At 35.0% G+C, this 25,676-nt stretch overlaps 1 long non-coding RNA gene across 1 annotated transcript in view; it reads right to left on the reverse strand.

The window, feature by feature from the left end:
• Positions 1 to 8,443: 8,443 nt before the first annotated feature.
• Positions 8,444 to 25,676, reverse strand: part of LOC145661985 (uncharacterized) — a 141,607-nt gene continuing 124,374 nt past the window's right edge. Inside the window, exons 2-3 of the long non-coding RNA XR_014126926.1 lie at positions 12,190 to 12,778; positions 8,444 to 8,803 (exon numbers count right to left, since the gene is read on the reverse strand). This is a non-coding gene — a long non-coding RNA (uncharacterized LOC145661985). The remainder of the gene's footprint in view (positions 8,804 to 12,189; positions 12,779 to 25,676) is intronic.

Here is a 25,676-nt window from a genome sequence, read left to right on the forward strand (position 1 = left end):
GTATCAGGGTTATTTATGATCTTTTATGGAAATTGACTGGCGCATGCGCAGTACACAGACAGTTCAATTGGAAGGCGAGGAATGAAACGCTTACACACTGTTACAATGTTTCTCTCGCAAGCAGTAGTTCCCAACCGAGGGACGGCGAGACGCACTTCGTCCTCCTGGGGTGGCGTGAAGGATTTACGAAGTCCCTTCGTTGTCTTATATTTCTTGAATAATTATACACAATATCCAGTCACATCTTCTACACACTTGGAAGTGATAAATCGTAGTATAAATAAACCGTCCTCTACATACAGTGATTGTTGCTTTTCCAAGATTATAAACTGAAACACTTTTTATTTCAATAGAATATAAAAGTTTCAATGGGAGGGGTTACAACCCCCTCAACCCCCTGGGTCTTCGATATGTCACCGCCTAAACTGTAACTTTCAAGTTAGAATCGAAAAATGGAGACATGTGACCTACTAAATATATTTTTAGTTAATTATACATTTTCATAAATAAAATATCCACAATTACAATGACAGTAAATGCTAAGTAATTATTGTAAATCTTTGTACTTTCATTTTCCCTCTTTCTTCTCAACTGAGCTTGAAAAATGTAAAAATGGGAGGTTAAGAACTTCAAATATTACGTATATTTTAGTGTATTACGAAATTATATTTAATAGAATCCGGTAGGATCACAAACAGAAACGTCAAGAAGAGGTAAAATCAAATTGTACTGTGGTGGGATTCGAACTACTCTTGAATGCAGTGTGCGAATTAGATAATCTATTTTGGGGGGGATAAAATTAGGCCAAAGGACATAGTCTGAAGGTTCAAATTTCAAAATGAGACAATAAATGCCTTACCCCCCATATATATATATATATATATATATATATATATATATATATATGTATATATATATATATATATATATATATATATATATATATATATATATATATATATATATATATATGTGTGTGTGTGTGTGTGTGTGTGACATCTGTAATAAATAAGAGATTTATTAATTTAATAAATCTACCGACAATAACTATGCACATATATATTGTCTGACATACACACACAGTTTATTTAGTTAATAATTCGGCTCGAGCGATAGCCATGATCACAAGCATATGTTAATTTTTCCACTCATATTGAAAGCTTCCACTTTGCATTAATACATACAGGTTGCGAAAAGAAACCTACTTCAGTGTTGTGAAAACCACTAAAATTATCAGTTAAACCGGACTTTTATTTATTTATTTATTTATTAAGAAAATCTAGATATTAGATTATCAAATAAGAAATGGATTGTTGCTGGTCCCGATTTCTCACATCAAGGTCAAATCGAAGGCCAAATATTTAAAAATATCTCAATTCAAATTTCGAGCTTGTGCTTCTACTTCCCGCTAAAGCTGTGCTCATCACGACTTTTTTTTCTCCAAATATCGATTCCGTGATGGGCACAGAAAATCAACACTTACAAATTACTTTACTGTTAGGTTGAAGATGAGTTGATTCACTATGGGCTACGTTATTCAAATAAAGTAAAACATTACACTGAAGTTTTTCAGACAACATTAATTGCGTGGACAGCAAACTGTACAGCGAAAAGATGGAAAAATGAAGGGTTAACTTTTAAAAAACCCGCTCCAGTTGAAATGAGTATACAGACACGGACAATGACACGGAGAACCAGTCGTATTAACAAATGCTGAAACAAATCTTGAATTATTCGCTTATTCACCTAAAAATCAAATTCATTAACATGTCTGCTCACTAGGAGCGTATCCCCCAGCGTGTACGTTAACATACACCGTGTATACTTACGAGAGAATACCTATATCTCAGATTTTGAGTACAGTTTCAAAAGTTCATTTCCGTAAACTGTAAAAGCAGTGATTACTATGCTAATTATCACAAATTAAATGCAACTTTTGAGTTGCAAACACACAACCTACTAGGGAGTGAAGACCATGTGCTAACAAAGAGTACACTTGAAAATGAAATAACATGTTATAACAAAAATTAAAATAAGATGATAATCGATACAGATATAGAGGATGAATATGACATATCCGAACTTCGCCAAGAATGGTAGAAGAAGCTATTTGTTTACTTCTTCTTGGCCAACCGCTAAGAACATTTATAAATCTATATGTGGCTTTGTTATACGCAATTAGTACATTCAAATTCACAAACGATGACGAACTGAAGGGTACGAAGGTACAGTTGCAAGTAACAACCGTAGTCATAATAATATAGTTCTACTGAACAACGTTGAAAATAGTGGGTAATTAGGTGGTAAGTAGAAATGACCAAAACTGAAGTTTACATCGATCATTTCGAAATACAGCTAGAAGATTAAATTTACAAGAAATAACAAAAATCAGTGAAATTTGGCGTTATACTAAGCATAGTTTGAGGGGGAAAGCGAGCATCCCCGGTGGGGATACTTCAGCTGACTTCTTTGGGGGGGGGGGGAACAAAATGTGATTGAGGGGGAAAATCCCCCTCATCCCCCCCGGTAATTCGCACCCTGCTTGAATGATGCTTCAGAATCTCTAACCAAATGCCTTAGTCCACTCGGCTAATGTGACAAGTTGAAAATATAGTAAGCGTGTTTCATGTTCAATCTTTTGTTACAGTATGAAATTTATTTTGTATTCTCTGAAGTTTAAGCCTATTTTGCCCTGATTAATAGTCTGTTGAAATTGTTTTATGTTTACGGTATTCTTTACTTTGACGAATGATGTTAATATAGGTTCTATTACGTATTCGTTCATAAATATTACAGCAATTGTCAGGATTATTTATGATCTTTCATGAAAATTGACTGGTGCATGCGCAGTAGAAACAGAAAGATGCACTTTACCGACATTTGTCATACACGCCAGAACGCAAATTTCTAACAGGTTCTCAAAATGCCTCGCTCTAAAGGCTGTGGAGAACTGTCTGTTGCTCTGAGAGGAGAAATCATAGGCCGAGCAAAAATGGGACAAACTGTGCCTCAGATTGCTAGAGATCTGGGATGTGACAAGAAAACGGTCAAGAAATGGGTTCAGCGACATGAAGAAGGTGGTGAATGGTTCAGGTCTCGGTCAAGAAGTGGAAGGCCAAAAGTGACAACTTCAGCTCAAGATCAAGCTTTAGTTACAGAAGTAATCAACAGACCTCTATGCCACACGTCAATCCTCTTGGACAAAGCCAGAGAATATAATTGTTCTCACGAAACAATAATAAGAAGATTATTGGGGCTGGTCTACACTGTTCAAGACCCGCTAGGAAGACTCTCCTGACTGAAACTCACAAGGCCAGACAAATGGAATGGGCACAGAATAACATAACCCAACCTCAGTCATATTGGGACTTAGTCATCTGGACCGACGAGAAGGTTTTCAAATCTAACCAACAAGGCAGAGTTATATTGTATAGACCGCGCGGAACCAGGTATGCTGAACAAAATATTATCAGAACTTCTTGTTCAGGACGAATATCAGCACACTTTTGGGGATACATGACGGCTGCTGGTCCTGGAGATTTAGTTGCGGTGCCTGAGAGAATGAACAGCAGTGTTTACATTAATATCCTCGAAAATACTTGTTATCGTCCTTAGAAAGAAACTTCCCCGAACAGGAAGAATATATATTTATGCATGACAACAGTGCTGTTCACACTTCCCGGCAAACACGAGAGTGGCTAAATGAACATCCATAGTTAATTTGTATTGAGTGGCCCCCTCTATCCCCAGATTTGAACCCAAATGAACATCTGTGGGCCTACATGGTGCAAGAATGGGAAGAGAGACGTAAAGACAGAGACCAAACGTTTCTTCAAAATCATGTTATGGAACTGTGGCAACATTTTCGTGACACACCGTCGTATTGCTCGAGACTTGTATCTAGTATCCCCTCCAGACTTCAAGAAGTTACTGACTCTGGAGGTGACTACACGAAGTACTAGTGTGTTATTTTTTGTGTAAACATTTATTTAAGTTTCATTTATTTATTATATTTTTTTCAAGAGCAATACTTTCGTTCTTCATTCTTTTCCTTTGCTTGTTTACTTATTAGTTCGTTAAAACGTAAGGAAGAGTAGTATATCTTCAAAAAGTATTTGTGAATTTACTTTGAACGTTTCTAAGAATACATTTACTTTTTTTCCTTACTCTATATCATGCCCAATATTACTTTCATTTCAGTTAATTAATAACTTTATTTCACATCTCGGATAAAAGTATTATTGTCTTTTTAACGATATTTTTCCTTTTGATTGTGTAATTTCTAGTTTCATTGAATTATCTCAATTCTAATGAATAAATCACATTTTGTTTATTGTGCCTTCCTTAGCTAAGTTCGAATTCGAGAACAATTTGGTGTAATATACGTTCTTTATTCTTCATATTGTGCAGTAATGACAATATTAATTATTTTTCATGAGTCCAGTTGATTAGTGAGAACTTGGACAAACACTAACCTGGTGATTCTTTACGCAATGACAAGCGTAAAATACATTTTAGCTATTCTTTATACTTCATATCGATGAAACATTCTAACAGTGTGTTAGCGTTTCCTTCCTCGCCTTCCAATTGAACTGTCTGTGTACTGCGCGTGCGCCAGTCAATTTCCATGAAAGATCACAAATAACCCTGATACTTTCTATAATATTTACGAAAGAATGTGTAATAGAATTTATATCAACAACATACATCATTCATCAAAGTAACGAAAACGTGTTCATGTAACAAATTAATAGATATATTATATCAAAGTAAATTAGGTTTAAATTTTAGGCACTAGAAAAATGTTATTCTGTAATAAAAACTACTACTCGAAGCCTTTGCTATAATCACTAGTTGTTACCATAGCCGAGTGGTCTAAGGCGTTCGGCTTGTAAAGGCTTCGAACCATTCGAACTAACTTCGAGTCCCCGCCGAGTACAACGTCTTTTTCTATCTCTTTTTTCACCTGTTCTCGATGTTTCTGTCTGTGTTCTTGTCGGATTCGATTAAATAGAATTTCGAATAGAGACCAATATATATGATAAATAATCATTTATTTGCGAGTCTGCACTCGTACAATATACATTTTCGAGATTTTGATTTTGGAAATGAAGTGTATATAATACTGAATAGTAAAACGAGTAAAATAAAAAAAATATTACTATAAATATTGATTAATTAATTAGTGTTAAACATGGCTTTCCAATCAGGATTATACAGAGAGGACTTACTTCTAAGTGCAATCCGAAAACAAATATTTGAGTTTTAATCTGACCCAAAGTTGGTAACTTACAGGATAATTTATACATGATCGGTATTGTAATTTTTATGCTTTTATTATAATCCTCTATAAGTTATGATTTTACCAATTCTAAATGTAGAACGAGAAACAAGTGTAATATTATATTTGTTACGAAAAGCTTTTAAGCAATGATGTTTTCAGGACGTGATCTGAGGGAGAATTTGAGACCCCTCTCGAGCTAAGAAATTTCCGCCTTCAGGACCATATATTCGATCGCGCTCAATGTGGACTACCAATGTTTGCACTCCACCCGCATATTGAAATTCCCCCCGAGGATAATTTTCTGAAGTCACCACTGTTTATAAATAGTTTTTCGTTACAAATCAACGTTAAACTCAAAATCAACTCAACTCGTTACAAATCAGAGGATAATGGAGTAGTGAGTATACTTCATTTTTTTTTTTTTTTTTTTTTTTAGCTATGGATTTAAGATTCGCAATTCATATAATGTTCCGTTTTAATCGAATTTGAAACAAAAGAAGTTTTCAATGAGTTACTCAAAGAAATATTTTCAGCCTCCGGGTGAAAATAGGAAGACACTTAAAAAAGAAACAACTTGCTACAGGGTTGGAACTCACAAACATGTGATTAATAGTATATCGACCCAAACCACTCGACCGTTTTGCAGGCCTTTTGCACATATTCTTTTTCCTTTTGTGAAAGCAGTTTACTGTTCCATACTCGCTTTTGTTTATTCCGATACGACTATGAGTTCTCAGTAAATATTTGGACGTTACAGCTGTTGCAATGTATAAAAGTGTTTTTAGAATAAATCACAATCGATATTATGTCCTAATAACATTCGTAAAACAGGTTGAATTCGTGAAATGATTGAGGTTGGACTGAGCGTAAATGTTTTCATAGTTAGGAGCCTGGATATGCAAACCCGCTTAACGTGGGGATTTAATTTTGTGAAATTTGGTACAGTATATGTCAGTAATATTCCATACAGCATGATTTCACTAGTAATTCAGCACATTCAAAAATGGGCAATACAATGTTATTCGTTGCAATCCCATTATTCATCCCTATCATTTATTAGTATTGATCTATCAGTATCCAATATTGTAACCGAAAGTGTTAAATATACCACTTCTGACTGTCTGTACAGAAAAAGGATGTAAGCGAAATGTAGTTTTGGACGCTGAATAAATATAAAAATTATCAAAATCTTTTCTCGTTTTAGCTTTGTAGATATTATCATTATTGTATTAACCCAAGAAAGTCCGTACTCGCAACTGCTACGTGAAGGACCAAGGGGAGGTCAAATTTGACGGCACAGGTTTTAAGTAGCTTTCAGAGTATATTTGTTCAATTTGAGTTCACGTGTTGAACTAAATTTCAAAAACAGAAACTTTTCAAAGAATTGTTCTTTTTATTTGCAAATAAAAAAGGACTAAATACAGCGCGTAAAACTGCTTATATATCAGTGGCGTATTTACGATTTTGTTTCGGGAGGGGCTTTGCCTGGAAATGTGAACATTCTGCAAGATATTTCATTTGCTTTACTATACTAAGTAAGATTTCGGGGGGGGGGGCTTAAGCCCAGAAGCCACCCCCCTAAATACGCCACTGTTATATATTATACCAAATATCTTACTATGCAGAATAGCAGCATTATAACTAACACTAGACAAGTTCTATGAAAGGCTAAGTGTTTATATAAAGGACAAGAGTAACTTTTTGAAAAAGTAATACAAGTTTTAGAAATAAAAACAAATGAAAGTAATTTTAGGGAATACAAAGATGGACAACATCTATGACAAAGTGAGGGTCAAATTGGCCCGCACAACATATTTGTTTTTACAAAAAGAAAAAAAAGAATAATGCAGTATATACCAGCTGAAGAAAAACAAAAACGAGCCCATGATCAAAAGGAACAATAACAAAAAAACAGAGAATACTCAATATATATTAATCCATATATACTAAATAAAAAAGAACTCGCGGACAAAATTGACTCCCCTTGGTCTTTCTAGGGTTAAAACCAGGGTAGTGGTGAGCTTTTATATTGTCTGGTTTTAATAGGAGAAGAGAACGAACCTACCCTTGGGATTCTAAATACATATCATGAAACAAACTTTCCTTGTTATCTCTTACCATTTTCGCTCGGATACTTATCAACAGATAAACGATATAGAATCACTTATAGAAATTTCCATCATATTAATAGTTAATATCCTCTGTGTTGTGTATGTTACACTTTGACATTATATTTTGATATTCAGATTGAAATTTAAATTTGATGTGCAAATTAAAAATTAGGAAAAAAGTACAAAATGTGTTGCAATTTCATTTCTATTCATGGTCTTTAAATTCACTTAAATACCAAGTTTTGAACAACGTTTCGTGTTCTCTGTTCCTTTGAGCTGTGGTATCGAACTTGCTTTATTCGTGTGTGCTCTCGACACTGAAGCTGAAGTGGTGCTCGAAATGTAAAGGAAAAGAAATTCGACTCTAGGTGTTGCGAAACACTTTTCTTTATCGCCGGCAGCAGAAAGGCAAAGTAGTAATATATTGTTAAGAATACTTGATGTTAAGAAAAAAGAAAAAAAATCTTTCATGTTTCTTTAAACTACTCTTGAATTCAATTTCAAGAGGAAAAACTGTAGTATACTGTATTACAATAGCAATGTTTATTTTCCTAAAATATTTTAAAGTTTGGAATGGAAGACTTGTTTTTATAAGAAAATGTTTATAATGTTATACATATTTTCATATTTTTAACTTAATCCTCTTAGATATTTGCAATGTCTATGATATGAGTGTGAGTATGTGATTTTTTTCTTAATTAAGTGTATGTTAGAAAGCTCTTTTAAGAAATGGTTACAATGTCAGAGACGAAGTTTCATAGTTAAGACACTTTTTCGGGCTGAAAAAAAGATTCAATCTTACTCACGTTAGGAACCCTAATTCCAGAGTAGATATCCGCTTAAAATTTAGTACCATTAGATCTTACAAAGTCTATTGTACAGTGTTCACTGTATATCAATATCTATTTCTCTATCTAAATAGGCATATATATATATATATACGAGTATATATATATATATATATATATATATATATATGATTTAATGAAGTGTGTTCTGTGTTCGTTTTATAATGCAATTAGATATATATTTAATATATTGTTGTACATAAATTACATTAGCTACTTTACTTTTTTTTCAGGTAAGAGACAACACTTCTCTTATTTAATCCACCTTAACAGTAAGTACATTTTTGATTAACATTGAACAACTCAGTTAAATGTAACAAATTAGTTTTCCATTACATATTTAAATTTCGATTGTTTTTCAGTTTATTTTCAGGTGTTAATGTGATAGGGTAATTGAACTATTACGTTCCTAAAACCTGTCCTAAAACTTCTTTGTGGCTGTATGCTAAGTGTAAACGACTTCGGTGTGGAAGACCCTAGTTCTAGTTTTTTGCAGAAGCTCATATTCTAGCTGTAGGTCCACGTCTCCCATTGCATCGCTCTTAAAAGGGACACTAAACCTGGAATCAACATAAAAACAAATCAATCGTCCGTATTTTAGCTACTAACTAAAACTTATCACCATAGACTCCACTTACAACAAGCCTAACAACCATCTAATTATTTACTATTTTTTGGCTCAAATTAATATTTAATAAGACATTTTGTTTCATATAAATTTGTTCTATAAAGCAATTAGAAAATTTAGTTGTGAGAATTTGATACACTGCTGAACAAGACTGTACTTATTTAATATAAAAACACATTTACACGTGACGTTTCGATCTTCTAGCCAAGATCCTCATCAGACGTACACTCTAATGTACGTCTGATGATGATCTTGGCTAGAAGATCGAAACGTCACGTGTAAATGTGTTTTTATATTAAATAAGTACAGTCTTGTTCAGCAGTGTGTTTACTTTTCTGATTTTATTCGCAAGACGCATGACTAGGATTGTGTGTCAGTGAGAATTTGACTAAGTCAAAAACCCAACCTTGCTGTCCCATAGCTCGGAAACAAAATGTCTGCATACCATATTATTCCATACTTCCATTACATTTTTTCTGGATCTACTGCCATGCCAAGTTTAATCTAAATCGAGCGAGTTCGGTTGAACTCGTTCGATATATGTGCGTCTGATTGACTTTCCTTTCAAAAAATCAAACGGGTATGAAAAGTACAAAGCTTTAGACTTACAGCGTGGTCCGGAAGTGGGCGCATCACTAATTGTTTTCTGGCGGTTTATTTTACCCACATTTGTTTGATAACATTACTTAGCATTATCTGGTTACATTGCTCGGCATTGTCTGGCAATATTGCTATCCATGTTCATTTGTTTTCTACTGTTTTCTGCAATTACCGGAATCAGACGTTTCCTGGCCGCTGGATTGGAAAAGGTTGTGCATCTTCAGCAGCTCCTTTTCCTGGCCTCCAAAAGTCCCGATCTGCCGACACCAGACAATGCTCATAAAGCAACAAGTAAGAAACACTCGATATCACACAACGCAGGAATTACGAGCAGCTGTGGAACACGCCTTCATCCTCGTGACTCCGGAGTATATTCACAAAACATCTGCGAGAACTTGGCGCAAAATTCAGCTGTGTTATGACATGGATGGTGATCATACCGATGTTTATGACTCTTAAGACTCTTAAGACTTCAAGATAACTGTGTACAGACATTCTACCATAAATAGCACTCTACTGTTTAAAATAAAGGGGGAGAGGTACGCCCACTTCCTTACCACCCTATAGATTTTTGAGTTTAGTATGCCTTTCAGCAGTGGAGCTAAAGGAGATGTGAATATAGAGAAGGCATGTGCAAGTTGGTACAGAATTTGGGCCAATCATAGAAGACTTACTGGCATCGAGGGCCAATGAGACAATGTATAATAATTTTACAAGAATTGAATAGCCATATGCAATGAATAATCTCGTTCATCATGCACTAACATCACAGGAAAACAAGAACAGTAACACGATATTTGACTAGAGAAAAAACGAAAAATCTAATTCTCACTTTGGACGAGGTTCAAAGCCCAAAGATCAGGGGAAAGGGAGAGATGCAGGGAAACGTTGATTGTTGTGCTGTTTTCTCATAGTTGCATAATCGCAAGAAATATCTCATATTATGCCGTCGAGAATTGGAAAAATTTTGAATTTAGTTGAAGAGGTCACGTAAGAAATCCATTTTAAATACCGCGTCAAGTGGGCAAGACGAAAGGCTTCAGTGGGTCGAGTATTACACATGGCTGAGAGCTTAACGTAGGATCAAAACCACAGGAGCTCCTGTCGGGTATCAAACCCCTGTCCCCTTCTCCAAGGGCGTTTATCTATAAAATAGTATTTTTCTGTACGGAGTACGTTTTTGCGGTTTAGTTTTTGGGAATCTGAAACTTTTCTAAGTTACATGAATCATTTTTACTATTTAAACATAGTTAAGTTCAGTTTTTTCTATTATTATTTGCATCTTTATAATGCAAGACAATTATTATGGATAATGTGACCTACGATTAACTAGGACTCTAATTAGTTCAAAATCGTAAATTGAATCCTGGGCAGTTGGAGAGTGTACACACAATAACACAATACTAACCCTCATAGTGCCGTTCCTTACCACACTATCTCATCTCCAATAGAGCCGAATTCCAGGATCAACAGCCAGTGCAGTCTCCTTTAGAAATATAGTTGCTGCTAGTTAATTATAAATATTTCGTCTATGCATATTCAGTTGAAATTTAGTATCGTTAGAAAGCTTACCTTATAATACTAGTTTCTTTTTATAAGGTAGTTTAAAGTCGTGTTCCTAACTTGAACATCACATCTTTTTTTAAAGAACTTTTTACTCGGAATTATAGATAGAAAATTTTACTTTTTTAGTTATTAATCTATCATCGCAAATTCAATCGACAACGGAACATTGTACGCTTCTTAAATTTTATTCCTTCTGCAGATACGAAGAACAATTACTTTGCTCGGAGGTCTTCACAGATTGTCAGGTTTTACTGAGAAATATACGGTATTGACTACAGAGCTAATTCATAATTTGTATTTTTGATTTCATGAATTGTATTTTTATATGAATTAAAAATGAGTCACAAACTATAAAAGATAATCAAGGAAAATATATCAGGTTTTTGCTTCATGTCCTCCATAAAATTATTTACTTTCAAGCAACTGTTTTTCTTATAAAATACAAAGAGCAGAGTATGTAATTCCAGTTGTTTATGTGTTTTACAAGTGCGAATGTCAGAAACGCGTAAATAAGTAAAACATTATTTGGGAGGTGTTCAAATACTTTTTTTCCTGTTCACAGTACACATTAACTCTTTAAATGACTATGTACAAGTTGTGCAAGAGTTCGTTATATTACTAAAAGTGGGCATAAAATTAATTCTTCAGTAGCTCTTATATCTACTGTCAATAGATGTAAAAAAAAACTCATAGAGAAGAAACATGTATACATGATGACTGTGTTATGTGGTTACAGTTCACAAGAAGTCTCCATAGGCATTGAGGGACTTGTCCCATTGTGCCACTAGCAGATGAAGTCTATCCAAGTTGAAATCAGTCTTTTATTGGACAAACAACTCACTGACTACATCCTGAACTGCAGGATAATTGTGGAATCGACGACCCTTTCTTCAGTTGACCGAATACGTGGAAATTGCAGAGTGACAAGTCCAGGCTGTACAATGGGTGACGCAGTATCTCTGATTTGAACAGTTGAAACAAAACTTACACTTGTCCGGCAAGATGTTTGATGGACTCCCGAAGACGGCAAGGTAGCATAGTAGCGGGTGGTATTGATAGACTCTGTTTGTGGCTTGAAATCGAGGAGTAGTTGTCGTCTGCTGTGAAAATAAATAAATAAATCATGAACATCATAACTTAACCACCTGATACCTGGGAATTGAACTCCTTGGGGCAAGACGACGATGTTTATTTCCATTGCATACAATCGGATTTAGAATTTATTTCAGTGGGGATACCATGATTTAAACACTGCCATAATCCGCAAAACGAAATCAAACCTCTCTGTGTGGTAATACATCAAATTAGGTAAGACACATCCACGTACTCGTGCTCTTGTGCCTCTGTGTGCATCCGTAGCACTCACTGTACACACACTCTATACTCTTAACTATTGTTTGTACTGTTCCATAGTTCGTATTCAGTTCTATGGCTAGCTTTCAAATACTCACACGTCTACAGCTGCGAACAAATATCCACCGTAATACGATTGTGATCAATGATAGAAACATGCACTATGCCGGAACAGGGAAGATCGCTTGTTATTACTCGACCTGTGCGAAACAATCGTGTCCAACCCATAACAGTCGTTTTCGGTACACATGCATCTTCATAAACCTCCTTCATCCCACGAAACACCTCAGCTGATTGAAATCCCTCTGCACCCAGAAACTAAATGAGTGCTTGCTGATCTGACTTGAGCGTATTTGGGATGGTGAATGTTATGATTCAAACCTTATTTCTGCAAAAAATAGGAAATGTTCCATAATTACTATCACAGAAATGACACGAGTTTGCATGTCACTACACCACAACAGAAATACAATACTACGTCATCAACGTGTATTACTGTTAAGAGATTATGTTTTATAAATAACAAACAAATAATGAATGAATAAGTTTATAAAGTTTCAAACATATGAAATGTTAAAATTCCATATGCCAAAATTGCGTTGTTGTCCTAGTGATATGTTTAATGTGGTCTAAGAATGTTACATATTGTCACTGTCATCCATATTTTTGTTGTTGATCACTTGTTGTAAGTATAATTTTTTTCTTCTAAATTTATCTTTATAATAAACCATAATCGTCACAGTTCTTTCAGTGCGTCACACCAATATAATAATCAGTGGCGACATCTACTAGCGCGATACCTACACTATTGCGTATCTGCTTCGATGTCGTTAATGAATGTCATTGCTTGCGCTATCACTTGCCTGCTTGACACGACTGTATGTTATTGTGTGTTTGATAAACCATTTACCTTCATACTTATGATTTTGATTTATTATAATTTTGTAAAATTTCTTTGAAAAGTAGGTAAATCTACGATTTTACATTTTATTCAACTATTAAATTGTGAATAAGTTTTCCAATTTAAACTATTGTGGCGATGTAGTTGCAAAAGGGCCAAAGGATTGGGTGGAACAAATTAACTAACTAAATAACTATATGATCTAAGAAATCAGGAGGTTCAATGCCGCGTTCACAAAAGTTCTCCACTGACTTCTAACTTTCTACCTTGTACTCTTATTTCTGCGAGATTCATCTTAATATTGTCCTCCCATCTGTGCCCGGGTCTTCCTAATGGACGTTTACCGATTGGATTTCCAGTAACAACTTCGGAATCGTTCCTACACTAGTAGCCATAATTCTGAAAACTTCAAAATTCATACATTTTCTCTTTCAAATGCATTATTCTAGCATGGTCTATGACTACATTTACTTTTTTAACCTTATTGTTTAGTATTTCTACTTTACTTCAGATGTGTTTTTTAAAATAAGTGCTTATAACCTAAAGAAACGATTATGCGCTCCATTTAAAAATTCAAGTACAATGTGGCATTGTACCAGGGGGTGGCGTGATTCATTCTTGTTGGTCAGTAAGTAGATCGTGTGTTATTTTTAGACCAATCAGCAGCAGTTTTTTCGATTACAAGTTTCAGTGCACATTTGTTTTTTTGTTTTTTTTTCAATGATAAGGACATGATTAGTACTTTTAACTTTTATGACCGTGTAATAATGCCTTCAAACAATCCAAAACGTTTTCAGGATATGACAAAACGCTAATTTGATCGTCACGGAACCATTTCATGCATTTTTGGCAGTATGAGAGAGTGCCTCATCCTGCTGAAAAATGAATTTCCGAGGATCACCACCAAACAAATCTCCTATAGTTGGCAGAAGGTTGTCTTCCAGCACATTATTTTGATGCTTTGCTGCGTTAATTCTGCTTTCTATTATAGCCAGGCGCCCGACCCCATATGTAGTCATGCAAGACCACACCATTAAACTCACAAGGTACTTCATTGTGACTGTAGTACATTGGGGTAAAAGGTCTTCGCCAGGACACCTACAAACAAACTTTACACAATCACTTCCAAGGATGTTGATTCTTAGTTCGTCACTCCAAATAACATTATTCCACTGTTTATCAGCCCATTCTCTGTGTGCTAAAGAATATTCAATACGTTTGTATCTGTTATTTGTTGAGATATGACTTTTTTTCTTCGACACAACTTTCTTCGAACGGATTAGTCAGATATTTTCAAACCTGATGATTTAATAATGTTTTAAATATCTTTTGCTGTCCACCGACGATCTTGCAACTACACGTGACAAACCCTGCGTACATTATATTAAGAAATTTTTCGATATCTGCTAATTCTGTTAGCCGAATTTGTTGATCCTGTGTCATGATAACGCTTACACACTTTCATCATTCCTGATTTTGTATTACCATCACCTAACCTATTGGCTATTTCTTGATAGGTATAACTTTCTTCACGAAGGATAACAGCTTTAGCTCGTTTTGCTGGAGACCAGTCCATACTTTTTGGTTTTTTTTGAAGGCATTCTTACACGGTCGTAAAAGTTAAAAGCACTAATTACGTCTTTACCATTGAAAAAAAAATGCACTCAAACTTTTAATCAGATACACAAAAGGTTTAGAAAAACTGCTGCTGATTGGTCTAAACATATCATACGATCTACTTGCTGACCAACAGGAACGAATCGCGCCATCCTTGTAGTAGAATGTCAAATTGTACATGCATTTTTAAATGTGGCTTTTAGAGCGCATAATCGTTTTTTAAAGTTAGATATTCAATATACTTAAATAAAATGAATATATATATATATATATATATATATATATATATATATATATATATATATATATATATATATATATATCAAGTATTTATTTTAGAAACACATCTAAAGTAAAGTAGAAATACAAAACAACAAGGTAAAAAAGTAAATGTACTCATAGAACATGCTAGAATATTATTTAAAATAATGCATTTGAAAGAAACAATGTATGATTTTTGAAAAGTTTTCAGAATTATGGAACTAGTGTACTTTCTTCCACTCGCTTTACATGATCTGTCCACCTGAGCCTCCTAGACTTGATGACCCTAACAATGTTTGGTAAATTGTATAAATTGTTCAGTTCTTAGTTATGAAGTTACCCCCATTTCCCATTACCGTTCCTCTTGGGCACGAACATTCGTCTCAGGATTTTACTTTCAAAAACTTTCAGTCTGCGTTCTTCCCTCAGAATAAGCGACCATGTTTCACAACCATACAACATAATAGGCGTGATTATCATTTTACGTATTTTAAGCTTCACATTTCTCGACAGAATTCGCGACGACAGAAGATATTGAACTGAATAATAACACGAGTTCCCTGCTTTTAGTAGACATTTAATTTATTCCTGGATATGATTTGGGATGAAACAAGTGGTTATTAAAAATAGAGATATTGGCTACGTAATTGTAATTTGTATTAATTTAAAAAAGAAAATTAATTAATAAAGCAAATATAATTTGGGAAAACATTGTAAACAAAAACTCACTCTTCCATTCTAGAATTTGCACTTTTTAAAAAAAAAAATTGTTGAAATATACATAAAACACACATACATAAATCTCATTGTAGATTCAACAGTTTGACTCCTTCCCTCTCGTAACTGTAGATTGTTTACATAAATGTTTTAGCTTTGTTTACATTTATGATTGATTATTAATCTCACTGTTTATGCAAAAACTTTTGTTTTTCACTCTCCTGCTTAAAATTAGTCATACGTGAGGTTCATATCTCGTTACCGTCTTTTTTTCTGTTACATTCGTTTGTAGTTTTCAACCCTCTTGATCACCATCACACGCTCTATCCTACATGATACATATATATTCTAGTGAAATATAAAGGGTGAACCATATATATATATATATATATATATATATATATATATATATATATATATATATATATATATATATTCTGTGTGCAAATGTGTGTGTGTATGTGTAATGAAGAGGCGGGATTCAAAAAAAGAAAGCATAACAAAGCCCGAATACTAATTACCCAATGCAATCACCATTACACATTCTGAACATGATGTTGCATCGTTACCTGTAAACAACCAACTAAAACGTGATGTCGTTTAAGGTTGGAATGTGACAGGTTGATGGAATTCGACATGACATTCTATGGACGAACAGCTGATCCCTCTTTTTTGTCAATTTTTTCATTCTCTCTCTCGCTCTCTCTCTCTTTGTATACATATGCATATATATACGTATCACGACCATTTCTCTGAGGTTGCCCATTGCCCGTATATATTTCATAGCGCTATATATTTTGTACCTGTGAATGTTGTTGAATGCATACTATATCAGACAATAAATAATAAAATAGGGCAATGTTGATTATTGTAAGGGTCGCTACCAGTATATACCTTACTCATAAACGCATGTGGTTATATATATGAATTTGTGTACATATGTATAATATTGTCTAGTTATAACATTATTATTTGCTACTATCATCATAAAGAAAAAGTTATTTTTATGTTGTCACTGGCAGGTCAGTTGTGGAAAATTGATTAATTTTGCAAGTAGTATATGTCAGCAGTATGTCAGGAGAATGTGTGACTGATATTTGACGAGGAGTAAGATTTCTTTTTATGTATGTTTTTTTTAATTGTTTTTCTTTTTTAGGCAGAAAAAGCAAATATTTGTACGAAGAAATATTGCCAATAAGAAAAAAAATTGCTATTGTCTGTGATTATTATAACACAAATTGATGTATTTTGTATATGTTGAATTTAATGAGTCTAGTGAGTTTAACAGATTTAACAGGTCTCGAATCTAACTCGTCCAAAGGGTCTATCGGCTTGAACGAACCAAATAGGATATGCGGTTTAAAGGGGTCAAACGGTCCTGAACTCACATTCGATCTGGATGTACCCGGTAACGCGCAGGCGGGTGAGTACTCGTTTATTCGAAAATTCCGAGCAATTGCACATTCTCTGTCATTTTCTCCCGTATTCTAACACTTACTTTTTGGTTCATTTGTAACTTTCTTATGAGTTTGCCATCTTTCCATTCCAACCCAACGTTCTTCACAACCCCTAGCAACTTCTGCAATTCACTAGGTCAAAAGCCTTTCCTTCATTAATAAGTACCTCATACACCTCATTTCCTTTTTCTGTAAATCTTTTATCAATCGCTATTAAACTCCAATTGCATCTCTTGTGCCCTTACCTCTCCTGAATACGAACTGTTTTTTGTTATCTTTTTCATTTGTTCTCCCATACAATCTACTGCTCAGTATTCGAACCAAATGTTTTGCTGCATGCAATATGAAACTAATAGTTCTATAATTCTCACATTTCTCTGAGTTTGATTTCTTAGCCAATCATGATCGTCTTCAGAAAGTCGTTTGGCCACTCTCCTGTTTTATATATTTCATTGCATAGTCGCAACAATTCTTTCTTGCTCTTGTCTTCCTTTTCCACATTCTTAATGAATTCGATTGGTATATTATCTATCCCATTTGCCTTTCCGTTCCTAATTTCAGATATTGTTTTGTAAACTCATCTCGAATAATACTTAACCCTTTATCATCCTCGCGTATTTCCTTTTCTGCTTCAACATCTAGGCTGCACGATCTATTTTTACTCTCATATAGGTCCTCAACATATTCTTTCCATTCTCCTAAGACTTCACTTCTCTCGCTAATTACTTTTCCATTTTTATTTTCTACTGCAGTAGTAATAGGTTCTTATTTCCATCTAGGTTCATAGATTTTACTTCTTTGTACATTTCCTCATATTTGTGAACCCTTTCTAAATCTTCTATATCCTTGCACTATTCTTTTATAAAACTCTTGTCTTGCTCTATCTGTTTCTTTTCGTAACTAGTTGTTTAACTTTCTGTACATTTTTCTGCTCTCTTCTGTACCAACTTGTTTCCACGTCCTCCTTTCCCTCATTTTCTGTGAGATCTATTCTGTAACCCACAGTTCCATAGGAGTTTTGGTTCGCGGCAACCTTCTACTCCTACTACAGCCTGTTGTATAAGAAGTTCAACATGCTCCCATCGCTTGTTACAACCTGCACCTACCCTTTTTTGGTTTGAGTGTTTTTCTTTGAATTTTTCAACGAAAATATTTATTACTTCATCGTTTTCCAATTTTTCAGCATTCCACATCTTGTTCCCTACTTTGCTTCTGCCATCATTTTTCAATTGAGTATCCGCTTAACATCCACAATGTTATTATCAGAGATAATGTCGGCTCCAGAGAGGGGCCTTGGCATTTTTCAAGCTATACCTGTCCTAAACTATAACATAGTCTATCTAATATCTTCGGCCATCTATTGATCATTTCCATGCATATCTTCTTCTCTTGTGCTGATTGAACCAAGTATTCCGAATTACTAGTGGATTATGTCTACAGAAATTTTTCAGTCCCTCTCTCAGTCATTTCTTTCGCCTAACTATATTTGTGTACGACACTACCTTCCTGATCTTATCCCAAAATTGCATTGAAATCTCCCGTTACAATTATGCATGCATTCCACTTCTTCGTGTCTATAATTGCTTCTATTTTCATATAATTTTCCTCTATTTCTTCAATTGTAATATGCGAAGTCTTCAGTGCATATGTCTCTATTACTACCAGATCTTTTTTTTCTTTAAGTCTTAACATCTTAACTCTATCATCAAAATATTCTACTTTCACTGCCTTCCCTTTTAAGCGCTTACCAAGAATTTTTCCTATACCATTTTGACGCTCTTCTTAGTACCTGAGTAAAACAATCTATGATTTTCGCTGTTCAATTTCCCATTATCTTCCAATCTAACTACACAAACTCCTTTCAAATCTAGATTATTTTGTCTCACTTCCTCTTTAAGATTTTCTTATTTCCCTCCTTGTAACATGATATGTACGTTCCCTGTCTCTATCCCAAACCATTTGTTCTTGCTAGTCTTTCATTCTCTGCCTATTTTCTCCCACATCGTTACTTTCTCTTCCAATAGTGCTTTTCCAAGACATTTTCCTCCCGGGGATCTAAATGGGGTAATATTTCATCTCCGGAACTATATTTTGACCTGTGAAAGACCGTTGTACATATGTTCTCTTTTTGGTGTGATGTCAGTAAACTAGGGAAGAAAATAGTGATGATTTACCGTTGACTTCAATTCCGCAGTATCCCAGCCGTTAAAGTCACTCTGATCAAGCCTGTTACCAATGTTAAAATTGCCGTACCAATCAGTATGATTTCTCCCAATTTGGCTACTGGAGAACTGCTGGCTTCTCCCGGAACACTCCATTTGGCTATTCCATTTAGACCAATTCGGTAGGAGTCTGGGAGTGTACTACCACCGACATTGCTCTAAATTTCACTGTAGTACGTAATCCTCTCCACCCGACGTAAAAGTATTTTCACAAAGATTCTATTTATCGTAGAGTGTATTCTATTAAAGAAATTAAATTTAAAATAAAACATATCTTACAAATACCTAAAGCGTATTTTTGTATTAATATAGAACCAAATTGACGCATTGTGATCTTGGTACACAGAAAATTTATGAATGACCTTCTTAGTTCCACGTTGCTTGCGGTCCTGTTTAAAATGAAAGGGATGTAGATTCACCCATCATATCTTAAAACAACTGACTATTCTGCCGACAACCACTGAATGTTTCGTAAATACAAAGTAGATAATGCTTCATATTCAGAACCAAGGTAAAATGTTGATCAGAAGCAACCGTGAACAATAAAACTCCTGCGTGTTTGCTTTTTGTATTCTTATATTTTTGTTTAGTTCTCAGTTGGATTCTTGTAACATATAGAGTCTATACGTTATTCTGTCAAATTATTTTCTTTTTTCTTCATTTTCAATCTATTTTCTTTCGTTCCGGAATTTTATCGTTTGGATGTCTTATTTTTTTATTTATGGATTTATTTATTTTTATTTTTGTTACATCCAAGTTTAAGTACAAGCCTAGTAAGGAAACTGAAAAAAAAATATCATTTCTTTTTACCTACTTCCTTTTGGGGAAGTGTAGCGTATCCGTTCTAACCTATACTTTCACTAACCCCATCCCTTATCTGCACTCACATTTTGGTCTTCTTCCGGGCTGGCTTAAAGGCACAAGATTCAATAAAAGTTGTCAGAAAACGGAAGAATTGGTCCAAGCGCCCTTTCCCTTCTGAATAATCAGGATATTTAATAGGAATTCCAGTCCCTAAAAGAAAAAATGTATAGGAACAAAAAAAGCAAGAGGTGGAATCAAGATTTTGGTAACGAAAGAAAGAGAAGAGATAATCGTAAAAAGAAAAAAATAGAAAAAAAAATGAAATGGTTTGAGACTCTGTTGCCTCCTCCTTCCCTTAAACCCCCTCCCCAATTCACCTCCTACCTTGCTATGTGACCTGCCTGAAAATGGACTATTTTGGACTTTTTCTTCGTTTCATTTTCCCAATATCGAAACTTTTCGTTGACATCTTATATATATATTTTTTTCTCGTATTCTTTCCTTCCGCATTATTTCTCTTATTCTTCTTCTCCTTCTTCTTCACTTTTGTGCTATTTTTTTGTTAACTCTTCGTCTTCTCTTGGAACTTTTTTTTTTCATACGTATCCTTTTTTCCTTTCTCCTGTTACGTATTTTGTGTATGTGTCATTTTCCTCTGGAGTCGGTTTTACTTTGTATTGATGTTGTGCTCAATAGTACCTAATAGCAAAACTACCTAGTGGAAACTTCAGGGAATAACATAATATGATAAAAGAGAGAAAAAGAGAAATGAAGAAAGAAAGCTGTTTTTTTTTCTAAATGTGTTATGTATCTTTGACGAAAAGATATAAGCTCCTTAGCGACTTCCTTTACACATTTTACGGTATGTAGTCACTTTATATATCTCTCTCTCTGTGTGTGTGTGTTTATGTATAAGGTGTTCTAGAAATAGCTCCAATGGATAACAGAGCGTTATTCTTCATCTGAAAATAAAGTGAAAATGTTTTATAATGGTATACCCTCCGCTGCGGATATATTTTTTCACGCGCTAGCCCTAGCCACTGTTTTCCAGTTGGTCATAAGGAAGCGGGTGAGGTTAGATTTACACCCAAGTTATAGGAGCCGAATGTGACATAATGTCACGTGGTATTATCATGGGGGCAAAAGTGGAACAAAACGAGCCCCGCTCACTGACGGTCGCTCATCTATGTTTCGTAATGTGAGTAAATCATTTTTTTTTTAATCAATAAAGTTGTGTGTTCAAAGTAGACTAATTACCACGTGACATTATCGATGGTGTAACTTCAATGTAAATTTAACTACATCCCAAGAGGGAAGCAATTTATGTATGTATTATAGGGGGCGCGGTGGCTCAGTGGTAGAGCGTTCACCTCCGGTTCTTGGAATTCCTGGTTCGATCCCAGCTCGCTCCGCGTGGACTTTGTGGTGGGCAAACACCGTGCTCGTGGGTTTTCTCGGGGTTCTTTTGTTTCCTCCCACTTTCTTCATTCCACCATTTCATTCATCTCTCATCATCATCATTGTCTCCTTTAGCCTAACCGGCATAATCGTGGGACGTAAAACTTTAAGATTTCATTTCATTTCATTATGTATTATATATTACATACATGGTTAAATATGTTATGAAAATTAAAAAAAAATAGAAAGTTCCCTTGGGCCGGATTTGAACCCATGTCAAAAGCAATTTTCATTACTAGCTCGCTCGCTGGCACGTTCGGCTACGACAGCAACTAGCGTTTGAGATGTGCTATATGCATGCTACGTGGCAACAAACGGATAACTGCAACCAACCACATCCGTGTATTTAGCTCCTATGGCTAGGGACGAACGTGAATTAAATATAGGTCTATGCCTTAAAATTTTGGGAAATCAAAATGTTCACTATGTGGCAACGTCGTAATTACCATTAGCGCTGCTCTAAGAATCAATCTATCAAGCAGCTAATTCATTTGTTACGTTAATACTTTAAAGGGTGCTAGTGCCAACGTCTATCGACATTAACTGCCATCTGGAAAGAATGGAAGTAACCATTTGATAGACTCTATGGTTATTTATTTGCTATGTTGTTGCATAGTTTAATTTACCAATCTAGACGAGAATCAGAACGGTATACAATTACATAATTTTTTCCGCTTTATTTTGACTTGCAGAATAGTTCTGTGTAGTCTGTGGGCGTCATTTTTGAAAATGATCGTTAAACAATATTATTATTATATTACGCGTACTTCACTTTCTGGAATTGCGATGCAATAAACAGATTGCTTGCGTCGAATTCCTACATCAATTTTATTACCTCTGCAGCGACACATCCTCTTGACGATGTGTTTTAGTGTTACTTAGCTACGATTCTAAACATAAGGCGTATGAATATGGTAGTTACGACTACAGATATGAAAGAGGCAAGATTTGATTTTGTTATTTTGTTGATATGAGAAATACCCCCTGATGCCGTAAATTATACACAAAATGACGTAAATTATAGTCACATGAGCGACACATGTTCTCTCTACAGTTATAGACGGATGATATATACTACAAGCAGGGGCAGATCCAGGACCGATGGCGGGTGGGTTATCATACTGCTACTTTTAAGGGCTCTAAACTTTGGGATGGGTTTTATTTATATATGTAAAATAAAAAGTTTCATCTTCTGGGAGGCGATTGCTCCGATCGCCCCCCCCCCAGATCCGCCCCTGACTACAAGGCCAGCTGATAGTGAAATTGTATTGGTGGTGTATTTTGTATGTATAGGTACACATCAAAGGCATAGGAAACATCAAAGGCATACACAATTGCGGAAAGAAGGCATCTAAAAGACATTTTAATTAGCTATATCACTGAAACACCATTAATGGGGTAGTGTCAAATTACAGAGTTGAATATGGTAATCCTGTGATAGAAGACCAAAATTCAGGCAAGCCTTGCCTTGTGGGCAGCTTTCGGAGTATAACGACTCGTTTCTGTGATGGCTTGTAGTATAATATAATATTGTGACATTCCTTGTTTTCTGAGTACCACTTGTTGTAATTAGCATTGTTCATTCACATTTATCTTTGTATTATCACATGTTTTTTCAACAAGATTTCTTCTTATGAAGTTCATTTTAGATCTAGATCGCACTATAAGAACCATATAATTTGGGACAGTAGCTTGTTTTGGTGAAGGACACAATTGTAAAAGAAAAATAACCTTTTATCGCTAAATAATAAGAGAAGAAAGCTTTCTACAAGAAATGTTGCACAGATGGTTATAATGCTGTTATTAGTTGCAATATGATGATGAAAGTTTAGATGAATATGTTTTGATCGTTTGGCTACAAGACTATGCCACGCATTGAAGCCTTCATCTGCTGCGACGCATCTCGTCCAACGTTCTTTTCATGCTTTGAGTGCATTTTAGTAAAATTCAGGTGGCTGACATTTACATATTGTTTCACGCAAGTAATGAAACTCTTGTCTCTGTCGAATGTTTGTTTTTTTCGCAGGTAAGCCTTCATACGACCAAACAGTAATGAACCCGAAGAAGCCAAGTTCAGACTGTACGGAGAATGACCAACGGCTTGCTATCCTATTTTCATATTTATCTACTATGTGATCATGGTTGTGTGAGACTTGGAGTTTGCTGATCTTACCTTGCAGCTTCGGTGTCTTGGTCTGGAGAGCATGTCATACCTTATCCAGTGGCGTTTCTTGTCAATTTTGGAGCATGTTCCAGGAATTCTATGAAATTGACACCGTACTGATCTCAGAAAAAGCAGCCATCATTTTCGGGCCTGATCTGTAAAGTCTAAGTTTTTCAGACCGCTGCAACCATCGTTGGATACTAGTGGGGTCTAATGTGTAATCCCTATAAACCGGAAGCAACTTTATTCTGAATTGAAGTTTTTTTTTCATCACAGGTTTTGAACAGGAATTTCCATACCGATTCTTGTCGAGTCTTGATGTCTACTTCTGTGTCCGTTGTGGTTTACATGTGAACAATAGGAAACTACAGTTATTATCATTTTCAAACCAGAGGTTCAAAGTATCTTCATATAACATTTCATTATCATATTGCAACTATCAAAAATATTATATTGCTTTGTGCAAAACGTATTGAACACCCTTTGTACTCTTCAAAGAACTGTATACAAGAATGAAAATGTTACATGGATTTTCTTCTCTTATAAAATGTGTTTACTTATTTTCTTTCTTTATTTATTTATATGACTTTCTTTTGGAACTGCGACTGATCTAAACGCGAATATACTCCATCCTTCACAGCCCACCAAATAATTGTTTTCATAATTAACCTCTTCATCACTATTTTCCCTAAATAAAATGTTGAAGAAAGTTTCCTAGGGTAGATTCCTTCACTTATAACCAGTGGCGTACTTAGAATTTTGTTTCAGAGGTGGCTATGCACAACGCGTTTTTCCTTTTAGGTGCTGACAAATTTTAATGAAGTTCTGCACATAACAAATTTATTTCGGGGGGTGGGATTGAGCCCAATAGCTTTCCCCTAAATACGCCACTGCTTATAACCTTAGTTAAATGAATGCCAAAGCATCTAGAATTTCAGAGCAGAGACGTTCTTCTTAATAGCATACACCATTCTGCATAATCAATGGATACTGCACACAACTTAAAAGAATACAATTGTATTCAACTGCAGGGCTTCCTTCTGCATCAACCGAAATGCAGTTCTGCAGAAACTCAGGATCGAAAGACGAAAAGAAAAGAAATAAAAAAACAAAAAGAGACGTATAGCTGAAGAGGAAGAAGATACAGGCAAAAGAAAATAAAAAGAAAGTGATAGAGGTTCTAGATAGAAAGAGAAAGAAAGAAGTCACTCTTATATATGGAGTCACCATTGTCTTTTCCTTTGTGAAGATGTCATTGGAAATTCATTCAGCGTCTTCACCAACAGAGAAAATTCCTCGGAGGATGCACGTCAGGATTAGCCGTGAAGTGAAACCTCATACTGCTTTCTCTTTTCTATCTATCCTTTCTCTTTCATTGTCTTTTCTTTCTCAATTCCTTGTCTCTTTTTCTTCAGTATCCTCAGTGACGTTGACACACACGCGGTATTCATTTCTGAAAGAATCTTGACATCATCACAGAAAAAAAAAGACGAGAAAGCAATGCAAACACAAATGGTAAAATGATTGCTTTTTGAAAAGAAAAAAAATCATCGTATGTACTCTCTAAATCTACCATTCATTAGAATGCAGCACTCTTTTTTCATACATGTACGAAACAAGAGCAAAGCCAATGGCATTTCAAATTGTCGTTTCAATTTCGACGAACTGTGAAGTTGGCATAGTTT

Source organism: Thermobia domestica, chromosome 10, assembly GCF_964235325.1.
Source record: "Thermobia domestica chromosome 10, izTheDome1.hap1.1, whole genome shotgun sequence".
NCBI lineage: Eukaryota > Metazoa > Arthropoda > Insecta > Zygentoma > Lepismatidae > Thermobia > Thermobia domestica.